The sequence below is a fragment of the Chinchilla lanigera genome, unplaced genomic scaffold (assembly GCF_000276665.1).
Source record: "Chinchilla lanigera isolate Chin_1 unplaced genomic scaffold, ChiLan1.0 scaffold00046, whole genome shotgun sequence".
Taxonomy (NCBI): Eukaryota; Metazoa; Chordata; class Mammalia; order Rodentia; family Chinchillidae; genus Chinchilla; species Chinchilla lanigera.
The window spans coordinates 14,916,415-14,925,208 of record NW_004955447.1 but is presented as its reverse complement, the minus strand read 5'-3'; positions in this window follow the sequence as shown (position 1 = coordinate 14,925,208).

Genomic DNA, 8,794 nt, shown 5'->3' with positions numbered 1-8,794 from the left:
TATATGCTAATATAGTGGATGAAATGCATGAGTTCCAGGAAAATAAAATTTGGAACAAGAAATAATAATTCAACTAGAAAGCGTTAAAGAAATTGAAAAACAGTCAGTGGATCTAAGATTTGATTTTATTTTACTAACAAGTCAGTGAGTTAGTATATTACTGTTTCCTGGGGACTTGCAGAAAGCAGGAGACTCCTGCATCAAACACAAAGACTCATGGCACAGCAAGCAGCATGAGCAGCATGTTTTCACTGGTTTCTTTTGACCCTCCAGCCCTATGGGGCAATGTAGAGAAGCCCAGATGAATACTAAGCATGCAGAGCTCACATCACAACCTAGGATTCACAACCTTAGTGAATCTGTCTTCTTTAGTAGCAAGCAATAAGCAAACCTGCTCTTTGTCTCAGCAGACAATGCCTTATTGCTCAAGGTGGTTCACTACAAACAATGCTGAGAAGTGGCCTGGGTAAGCAGCTATCAGGATCTGGAATTCCTGGATCATGCACAACAAGAATGGTCAGGGATCATTAAGGCCCATGGTGGATGACTGCCTCTCCCCAGGACAATTCATCCTCTGAACCTATACATTCTTGGCCAAATTTATATCTTCATGTAAGTACTGTGATGGTTAATTATCAACTTGAGTTGAGTGAGAACCGCCTAGCAGATCAGTAAATCATGGCTATATCCAGCAAATTGAGTGGGGAAGACACCAACCAATAAGCTTATAGCCTGGGCAGAATAAACATGGAAAGAAGGAAGTGTGTTCCTGTAAGAGATCCTGTCTTTGGCACTGTCTTTTCCAATGCACTCTCTTCAGCCTTGTAGACAGGCATCATGGACTCCACAGTGAGGTTCCAGGTCTTTGGCTTTCAAGTGCTACAGGATGCTCTGGCTCTCCTGCATGCAAACAAACATTTGGGATTCTTTTACCTCCCATACCATAGGTGATTCTTCCATCTCTGATTCTATAAGCCTGTCTAATAAATCCCTCTGTACAATTTTGTACAGATAGCTAGCTACATTCTTTTTCTCTAGAGAATCCTAACTAATAACAGTATGTCACTCCATTTGTTTCCCTGCTTAATCTAGATGAGAGGTACCAGGGCCAAATCTACTCTTTTTGGCTCATGTGACACTAATTAATGCTAATCTCAATAGGATTCCAAGAAGCAGAAGGAGACTAGCCAATGGTATTGGCCTCGATCATGTCTTCCAGAATCTCAGGGACAGCCAACCATCAGGGGGAGCAGCAGTGGAAGCTACGTAGACATCTGGGATGTGCTCTGAAGTCAGTAAGTTACCCATTATGACCTATACAATCTTCATTGGTCTGCTGACCTCTGGTGTTCAGTGTGAATACATAAACCAGCCAGCAACCTGCGTCACAATGGACAGAGAGTCCTGGCCATCTACACCCTCCTCCATACAAACATAACACATGGGACCATTAAGCCACTCCAGTTTGTGTTGTACTATTTGTTATGGCTTATGTCTAGATGTCCCTACAGAGCCTGATGCAGTCATACTTGGGCTTTTTCAGAGGTGGCTGAATCTAGAGTGTGTGATTGATTCATGTGCAATGCTAGGATTAAGGTTAGGTGATTATTAAATCAGTTCACTGATTGGTTTGGCAGCACTCTAATCCTGGTAGCCTGGATAAAACGTAAGGGACAGAAAGAAGCTTGTCTTCTCCCTTCCTTGCTTGTTTTACTACCTTGTGGGGGCCATGAACTGTTTCTCTTCTGCCACCCTGTCTTGGAGCCAGCAAGGACTGAAACTCCTACAACCTGTAAGCCAAATAAACCTTTCTTCTTTTAACTTTAGGTGTCAGGTATTTTGTCTCAGCAATAAGAGAAAAGTGACTAAGACAGAATTTGGTACCAGGAGTGGGGTTGTTGCTGTGACATTATCTGGCCATGTAGCTGAGGAGCCTATAGAATTGGCTTGTTGGAAGGAGAAGAGTTAGGAAAGATTTGGAGATGCCAGCTGAAAAAGTAGAGTTGAAACACCTTACACAGTATTGTATGGGCTATTCTTGTCAGAGCTCAGAAGACCAGAAGGCTGTTAGAAATCCTATCCTACTGGTAGAGACCAAGTTCAGGGAAATTCTGCTGGAAAGAAGGACTGCATTGGCTGTTGGACTCCAGACAGTGTGTGTTATTCCTTGGCAGAAAGTTTGTCTGCATTTTACTCATGTCCAGAGACTTTGCCTGAAACTAAGATTAAAGGCATCAGATTAATCAATCTTGCAGAAGAAGTTTCAAGGCAGTCTAATGTTCAGGCCATGGCATGGTTGCTGTTGGGGGTTTTTAGCCAGATCTATTTCTAGAATTAAGTGCAAAGAGCTCAGCAGAATGCTTGAAAACATTTTGAGCTGGCCAGAAAGGAAGCTTCCTCCAGTAAAGTTGTGGACTGCAAAGACAGAGCTGAAAAGGAACAAGAGATTGAAAAGATGTCCTGAGGACATCACAAGAAATAGCAGGACTCTACCCTTTGCAACCTCCAAATTGCAAAAGTGAAAGATGTTCCTTTGAGAAGAGAGCTCAGACAGAGAGAGAGAGAGACAGAGAGAGAGAGAGAGAGAGAGCTCCATGTTCCAGAATGGCAGTAGCTTAGGAAAGTTTTTCCCCAGGATTTGGTTCATAGGCACTGGACCCCACAGGGAAGAGAGAAGGAAGCCTGGCTACTGTTCCAGCCTGCAACAGACCTTGGCATTATCCATGAGGTGCTGGTTTTAGGCACATGCAGAATGTAAGAGCTGTGGGGTCAGGAAGGCTTCCACCCAGATTTCACAAGAAGGCCTGGGAGGGCAGGTGTGTAAAGGTATGAGTGTGAAGCTGAAGGTACATTGTAGATCCCAGAAGTTTGGAGAAGCCAGGAACTTGGATCATTTGAGGAAAACTGCAAGGAGAGAGCAGAGTGGGCCAAGGAAAAAGCCATGGGAGCTCCAACCACCAGAAGTATTATAGGGGTGGAGCCACTCAAACCCTTTGGAGTTCACATCTTGCCACAGATTGCCTCAGATGCTGCACATGGAACTAGAAGACTTAGTGTTTGTCCTTCTGGATTTGGGCCTTGCTTTGTTCCCATTCCTTGCTATCCTCATTTGTAACTTTTGGAATAGAAATGTGTATCTTGTGCCACTGTATGTTGGAAGTGTTTAACTTTCTTTTCATTTGTACAAGATCTCAAGCTAAAAGTTTGCCCTAAATCTCAGAAGAGACTTTGGACTTAGACTTTTCAGCAATGCTGAATTGATAGGACTCTGGGAGCTCTTAGAGATGGACTAAATGCCTTTAGCATAGAGGAATGTACATGAGTCTTTGGGGGGCCAGGGGTGGAATGCTATGATCTATGTCTAAATGTCCCCCCAAAGCATCATGCAGTCGTGGGGGGAGTCTTTTCAGAGGTGGCTGTATCTAGAGCGTGTGGGACTGGGATCCAGGGTGTGTGATTAGTAAATCAGTCCACTGATTGATTTGGCATAGTTCTGGCTAGGATTAAGGGTATGAGTGCTACACCTGCCCTAGGGCAAGTAGCCTGCATACACTATGAGGGACAGAAAGAAGCTTGTCCTTCCTCTCTTGCTTTTGCTATCTTGTGGACACTATGAACTGTTCTCCTCTGTGATGCTCCTCTGCCAAGCCACCTTGCCTTGGAGCCAGCCAATTATGGACTGAAACCTCTGCAAACTGTGAGCTAAGTAAACCTTTCCTCCTTTAACTTTGGGTGTTAGGTATTTTGTCTCAGCAATGAGAGAAAAGAACTAAGACAGTATTGAACTTGATTTGGATTGTCATTATATTGTTTGGATCATTGAACTTGGCCAGTGTCCCCGTGTCATTGCAGCTTTGGTAGCCATCCATGATATAACTCAATGTTTTTCTGCAGTCAGAAGAGCACATTTGTATCACATTGAGAAAGTCCTGTGGCAGTCTGTATGCTGGGAGATGTGCAAAGTAGATTCCTTGTGCAGGAGCAGTACATAGAGAAAGATGGTAGAGCCATGCCCAGGTGAGTTTATTTTCTCTGTGCATGGACCTGGATGGCAGATAGGGCACCAGGTCAGATTGCCAGCCACTGCAGTTTCTTGACTCAGTGTGGCCATGTGATGTGTTACCAAACTGCAGTGTAGGATCTAGTGGACAAAGAGACTATTCATTGCTATTGGTTTGGGCCCCACTCAAAGAGTGCTGATTCGTGGGCTAGGTGATATAAAAGACCAAATGGAATGCCCAAATGAGGTACATTCTGTCTCCAGTACCAAAAAATTCCAATAGGGAGCAGAGCCTCCTTTCTGATGGTCTGCTTCTGTGGGTGCATTAAAAATTTGTCCACAAGGTCCTGAGACACAGGACTTGGCAAGCAGGCTACTGGAGGTTGCTGGTGGTCAGGAGCCACATCTGTTGGTGGAAGAATGAGAGCACGCCATCAGGGTGCTGAGACTGAGCGCTCTGCCTTGCCAACCAGTAGCCCATCCTGTGTGTGTTGCAGGCTTTAAAAGCAGAGGATAGAGGCATCCAGGCCAAATCCTGGCTCATCTGCTGGCGACAAAGGGCAGGGAGTTTGTCTTATTAGTGGATTTGTATTCCAGTTCCTTCCTGTCTATGATAATCCTCTCTGGCATCTACGAGATGGAAGAAAGTCATGCACAATCAAGAGACTTGAGAAAAACTGTCTCCAAGCACTTATAATGTTTCTTATTGTAATAAAACAGAAATAAAATTCACTACTTTAAGCACTTTTTTCATTGGCATTGATTACCTTATGCATGTTCTGCCACTATCACAACCATTCATTTCCTCAACTACAATATTATTTTTAGTGGACGACTAGTTTTGATTTTCTAGTATTTTATTCAGATTTTTCCTTCATTGTGCTCATCCCTGGGATGGGCCCTTCACTGCCTTTTAGGTAAACAGCAGCATCTTGTCATCACAGGATGAGTTATGAAATTTCTTTCTCCATACTCTGGAGTCTTTTGCATTTCGTAAGAATTCTGGGCTCCAGTCTGTTGGAACTGACTCACAAAACCACCTTAGCAGGTATCTTACTTAAAGGAAAACATCTGACCATTCTTTCAATTTTTTCTGTGAATCCAATTTTCTTCCCATTATTTTTTAATTTAATTTACTTCCCATTATTAAGTTTTATAATACTTTTTCCTGAACAATTTTCTATTTCATCTACATTTTAAAAATCATCCAATATTTAATTATTTATCTTTTCTTATGAAATGCTTATTTTTGTATCTTGACTGATAGGCCAGAGATTGGTCAATGTTCCTATTCATTTTTTTTCTCTAAGAATGCACTTTTTATTTTGTTGGTCAAATCTGTTTATTTTCTAGTCCTAACTTCTGCTTTTATTCTTTCCTTACTAATGGTTTTTTTTTTTTAAATTTACATTCTTGAGTTGTAGGCTTAGTTTTTTTTAACCTTCTTTATTTTATAATGTATGCAGTAAAAGCTACATTTGCTTGGGGAACCCTGCATTCCTCCAGGATTTTGGTCATTAGTTTTTTGGTACTTTTCTTTCTTTCTTTCTTTCTCTTTCTTTCTTTCTTTCTTTCTTTCTTTCTTTCTTTCTTTCTTTCTTTCTTTCTTTCTTTCTTCTCTCTTTCTTTCTCTCTTTCTCTCTTTTTTCTTTTTTTGGTACCAGGAATCAAACTCAGGACTTAACACTTGCCAGGCAGGAGCTGTGCCACTGAGCTATATCCCCGGCCCCACTACTTTCTAAATAGACTCCAGTTTTACTTTTGAATTATTCTTTACTGGGTCACTATATAATTTTTTTAATATGAAAAAAAAATTATTTCTCATTATTAAACCATACATATTTAGAACAGGAAATTTAAATACACAGTTAATCCTGAAAGTATAAACCACTTCATTTAATCATTTCTCCCTAGGTAACTAATGCTAATATTTAAGTATGTATAATATACTTATAGCTTTATTTTTTCCACATTTTTATTAGTGTATGCTGCTTATCCAGATGAATGGGTTTAGTTTTGCAGAGTTATATTTGCTCATAACATACTTTAATTATTTCTTCCCTACCCTCCAGTTTCACATGCTTTGGTGGGCTTCCACGTGTATAGTGTATTTGATAGTCATACCCCCTGGTGTCTGCCCCGGTGCTCCCTCTTCCTTCTTCCCTGCCTCTTGTTGAGTAATCATCTCCCTTCTACTTGCTTGTCATCTTTTTGGTTCCACATGTTAGAGAGAAGGTGCAGTATTTGTCTGACCCTAGTGTATTTTGCTTACCATGATCTACCCATTTTTCCACAAATGGCAAAATTTCATTCTTATTACTAAATAATACTCAACTGTACATATTACACACACACACACACACACACACACCCTACACACATTTTCTTTATTCATTCATTGTTTATGAGCATCCAGGCTGGTTCCATGTCTTTGCTACTGTATGTTGTGTCTCAATAAACCCGGGTAACCAGGTATTCCTGTGGTATGCTGACTTTAATTCCTTTGGGTATACAGCAAGGAGTGGTACAGCTTGATCAAATGGTAATTCCATTTTTAGTTTTGTGATGGTGTCACTATATAATTTATCACCCAAATTGGGATTATATGTAGTCAGGACGATAGGTGAAACCAGGAGTATCCTGGGTGAACTAGAAAGCATGGCAACTCTTCTTTTTTGTGGTACTCTGGACTGAACCCAGGGCCTTTGCTCTAAGCTACATTCCCAGCCTTTCTTTTATTTTGAGACAGGGTCTCACTAAGTTGCCTAGGTGAGATTTGAACTTGTGATCCTCCTGTTTCAGCCTCCCAGAGTTCTAGGACTATAGGCATGTACCACCATGCCTGGCATGGCCACCCTATCTTTAACATGAGTTATTTAAAAGGAAATTTTAGGGACTGGAGGTGTAGCTAATTAGGAAAGCCCTTGCCTAGCATGCATGAGGCCCTGGTTTCAATTCCCAATAGCACCAAAAAAAAAAAAAAAAAAAAAAATTAGGTAGTTAGAGTTTTGTTATAAATATCAATACACTGAATATTTGTTTTAAAAATGGAGTCTGCATGAGTTTACACTACTGAGGATTGAACCCAGGGTTGCACGCATGCTAGGTAAATGCTCTCCCACCGAGCTACATCCCAAGCCCCTTTTATTTTACAATTTTGAGACACTGTCTTGCTAGGTTTTCCAGGCTGGCCTCAAACTTACTATTCCCCCATCTCAGCTTCTGGAGTAGCTTAGACTGTAGGCATTTGCCACTGTACCTGGTACCTATATAGATTTTACTTTTGAAAATGTACTGAGTTTTTTGTCTTTGTTTTTCAATATAAAATTTGGTTAGTTTCGGTATTACAAATGTTTTTGTCCTGAGTACGATTTTCTATTTGTTGGGCTCACATCTCGGTATCTTTTGGATGGAGTTTGTTAATTTCCTCGTAATTATCACTGTCCACTTAATACATCGATTTCTAAGAAAGCTAGAAGATTGTGCTCTTTTCCTAAACAGGAAGCCAACACTAACGAATACACACAGGGAAAGAGCTAGTCACAAACACGCTAGGTTGTAGAATCGAGAGGCTTTGGGGGTCCTGGGTCGGCATTTCTAGCTTTGCCACTATTGACATTGGGGCTGTCTGGAGAACCCTGGATGTGGGAGGCTGCCCTGAGCATGTAGACATTTTTCAGGATGCCTGGCTTCCAGGCACTGGACGCTTAGTGGAAGCACCTGCCACTCCCAGTTGCGATAACCTGAAAGTGACAGAAACAACTCTTGTCAGAAGTGGGCCCTGAGAAAGTCTGAGACCTGTGAGACTCTAATATGGCATCATTTCTCCCGAACTCTTTCAGTCTGCTAAGGGTATGTAAGTTGGGGTACCCTGTTCTGCAGAATAAAGACGCTAAATCTGAATTTCCTTATGTAATGCTGGATTTGTTGTTGTTGTTTTTTTAAACTATATTTTTTTATTTTTTATTTTTTTTGGTTTTTCTCCGGTACCGGGAACCGAACTCACGACCTTGCGCTTGCCAGGCAGGCGCTTTTTGCCGCTGAGCTAAATCCCCAGCCCATAATGCTGGATTTGTACAGACAGAGCGATTCTCATGTAGTTGCTAAGACCAATATATAAAGAAAAAATCCCTCAGGTACACATTCTGCACAGGTTTGATTCCTGGTTATGGGAACTTCGAGTGCTACTAAGCTGATTCAGAAGGAGCTTGCTCAATTCTTTCTAGAACTTCATAATTCTTATTCGGAACAAAGCTGACAGTTTACGTACAAACTGAACAACTGCACGGTGTTCACAAAAATGCACAACCTGTTTTATGCTGGCACTTAAGTAAAGTGTTTCCCTCGAAAAGCCCGGTTGGACAAGGCAAATGCCCCAAGTCTTCCACTATCAGAGACGCTCCTTCTGAGCCATGCTTGGGCGTTACAATTATCGGCCTCGTTGGGCACTGGGCACTGGGCTCAGGATCAAGTCCACGTTAGTCACCGGCCATCTGCATCTTTTGTCACAAGGGGTTTTTGCTTTATTTTGAATTTCCTATTTAGAAACGACACTAAGTTGTTCTTAGCACCTTCGCACGGACAGCAACTAAGAGACCACCAGCGCTGGTTTTAAGGAGTTCCCCCGAAACAGCCACAACACAATGCATGGCGGAGAAAGTCTCCGTGCATCTGCCTAAGCTACAAAAGGAACGGATAATACTCCTTTCCCACAACGTCCAGGTCGGTCCGCCTCGCGTCGCGGCTGGGACGGCGAGCCCGGCGTCGGGCCTCCCCGCGCGGGCGGGCGACTCC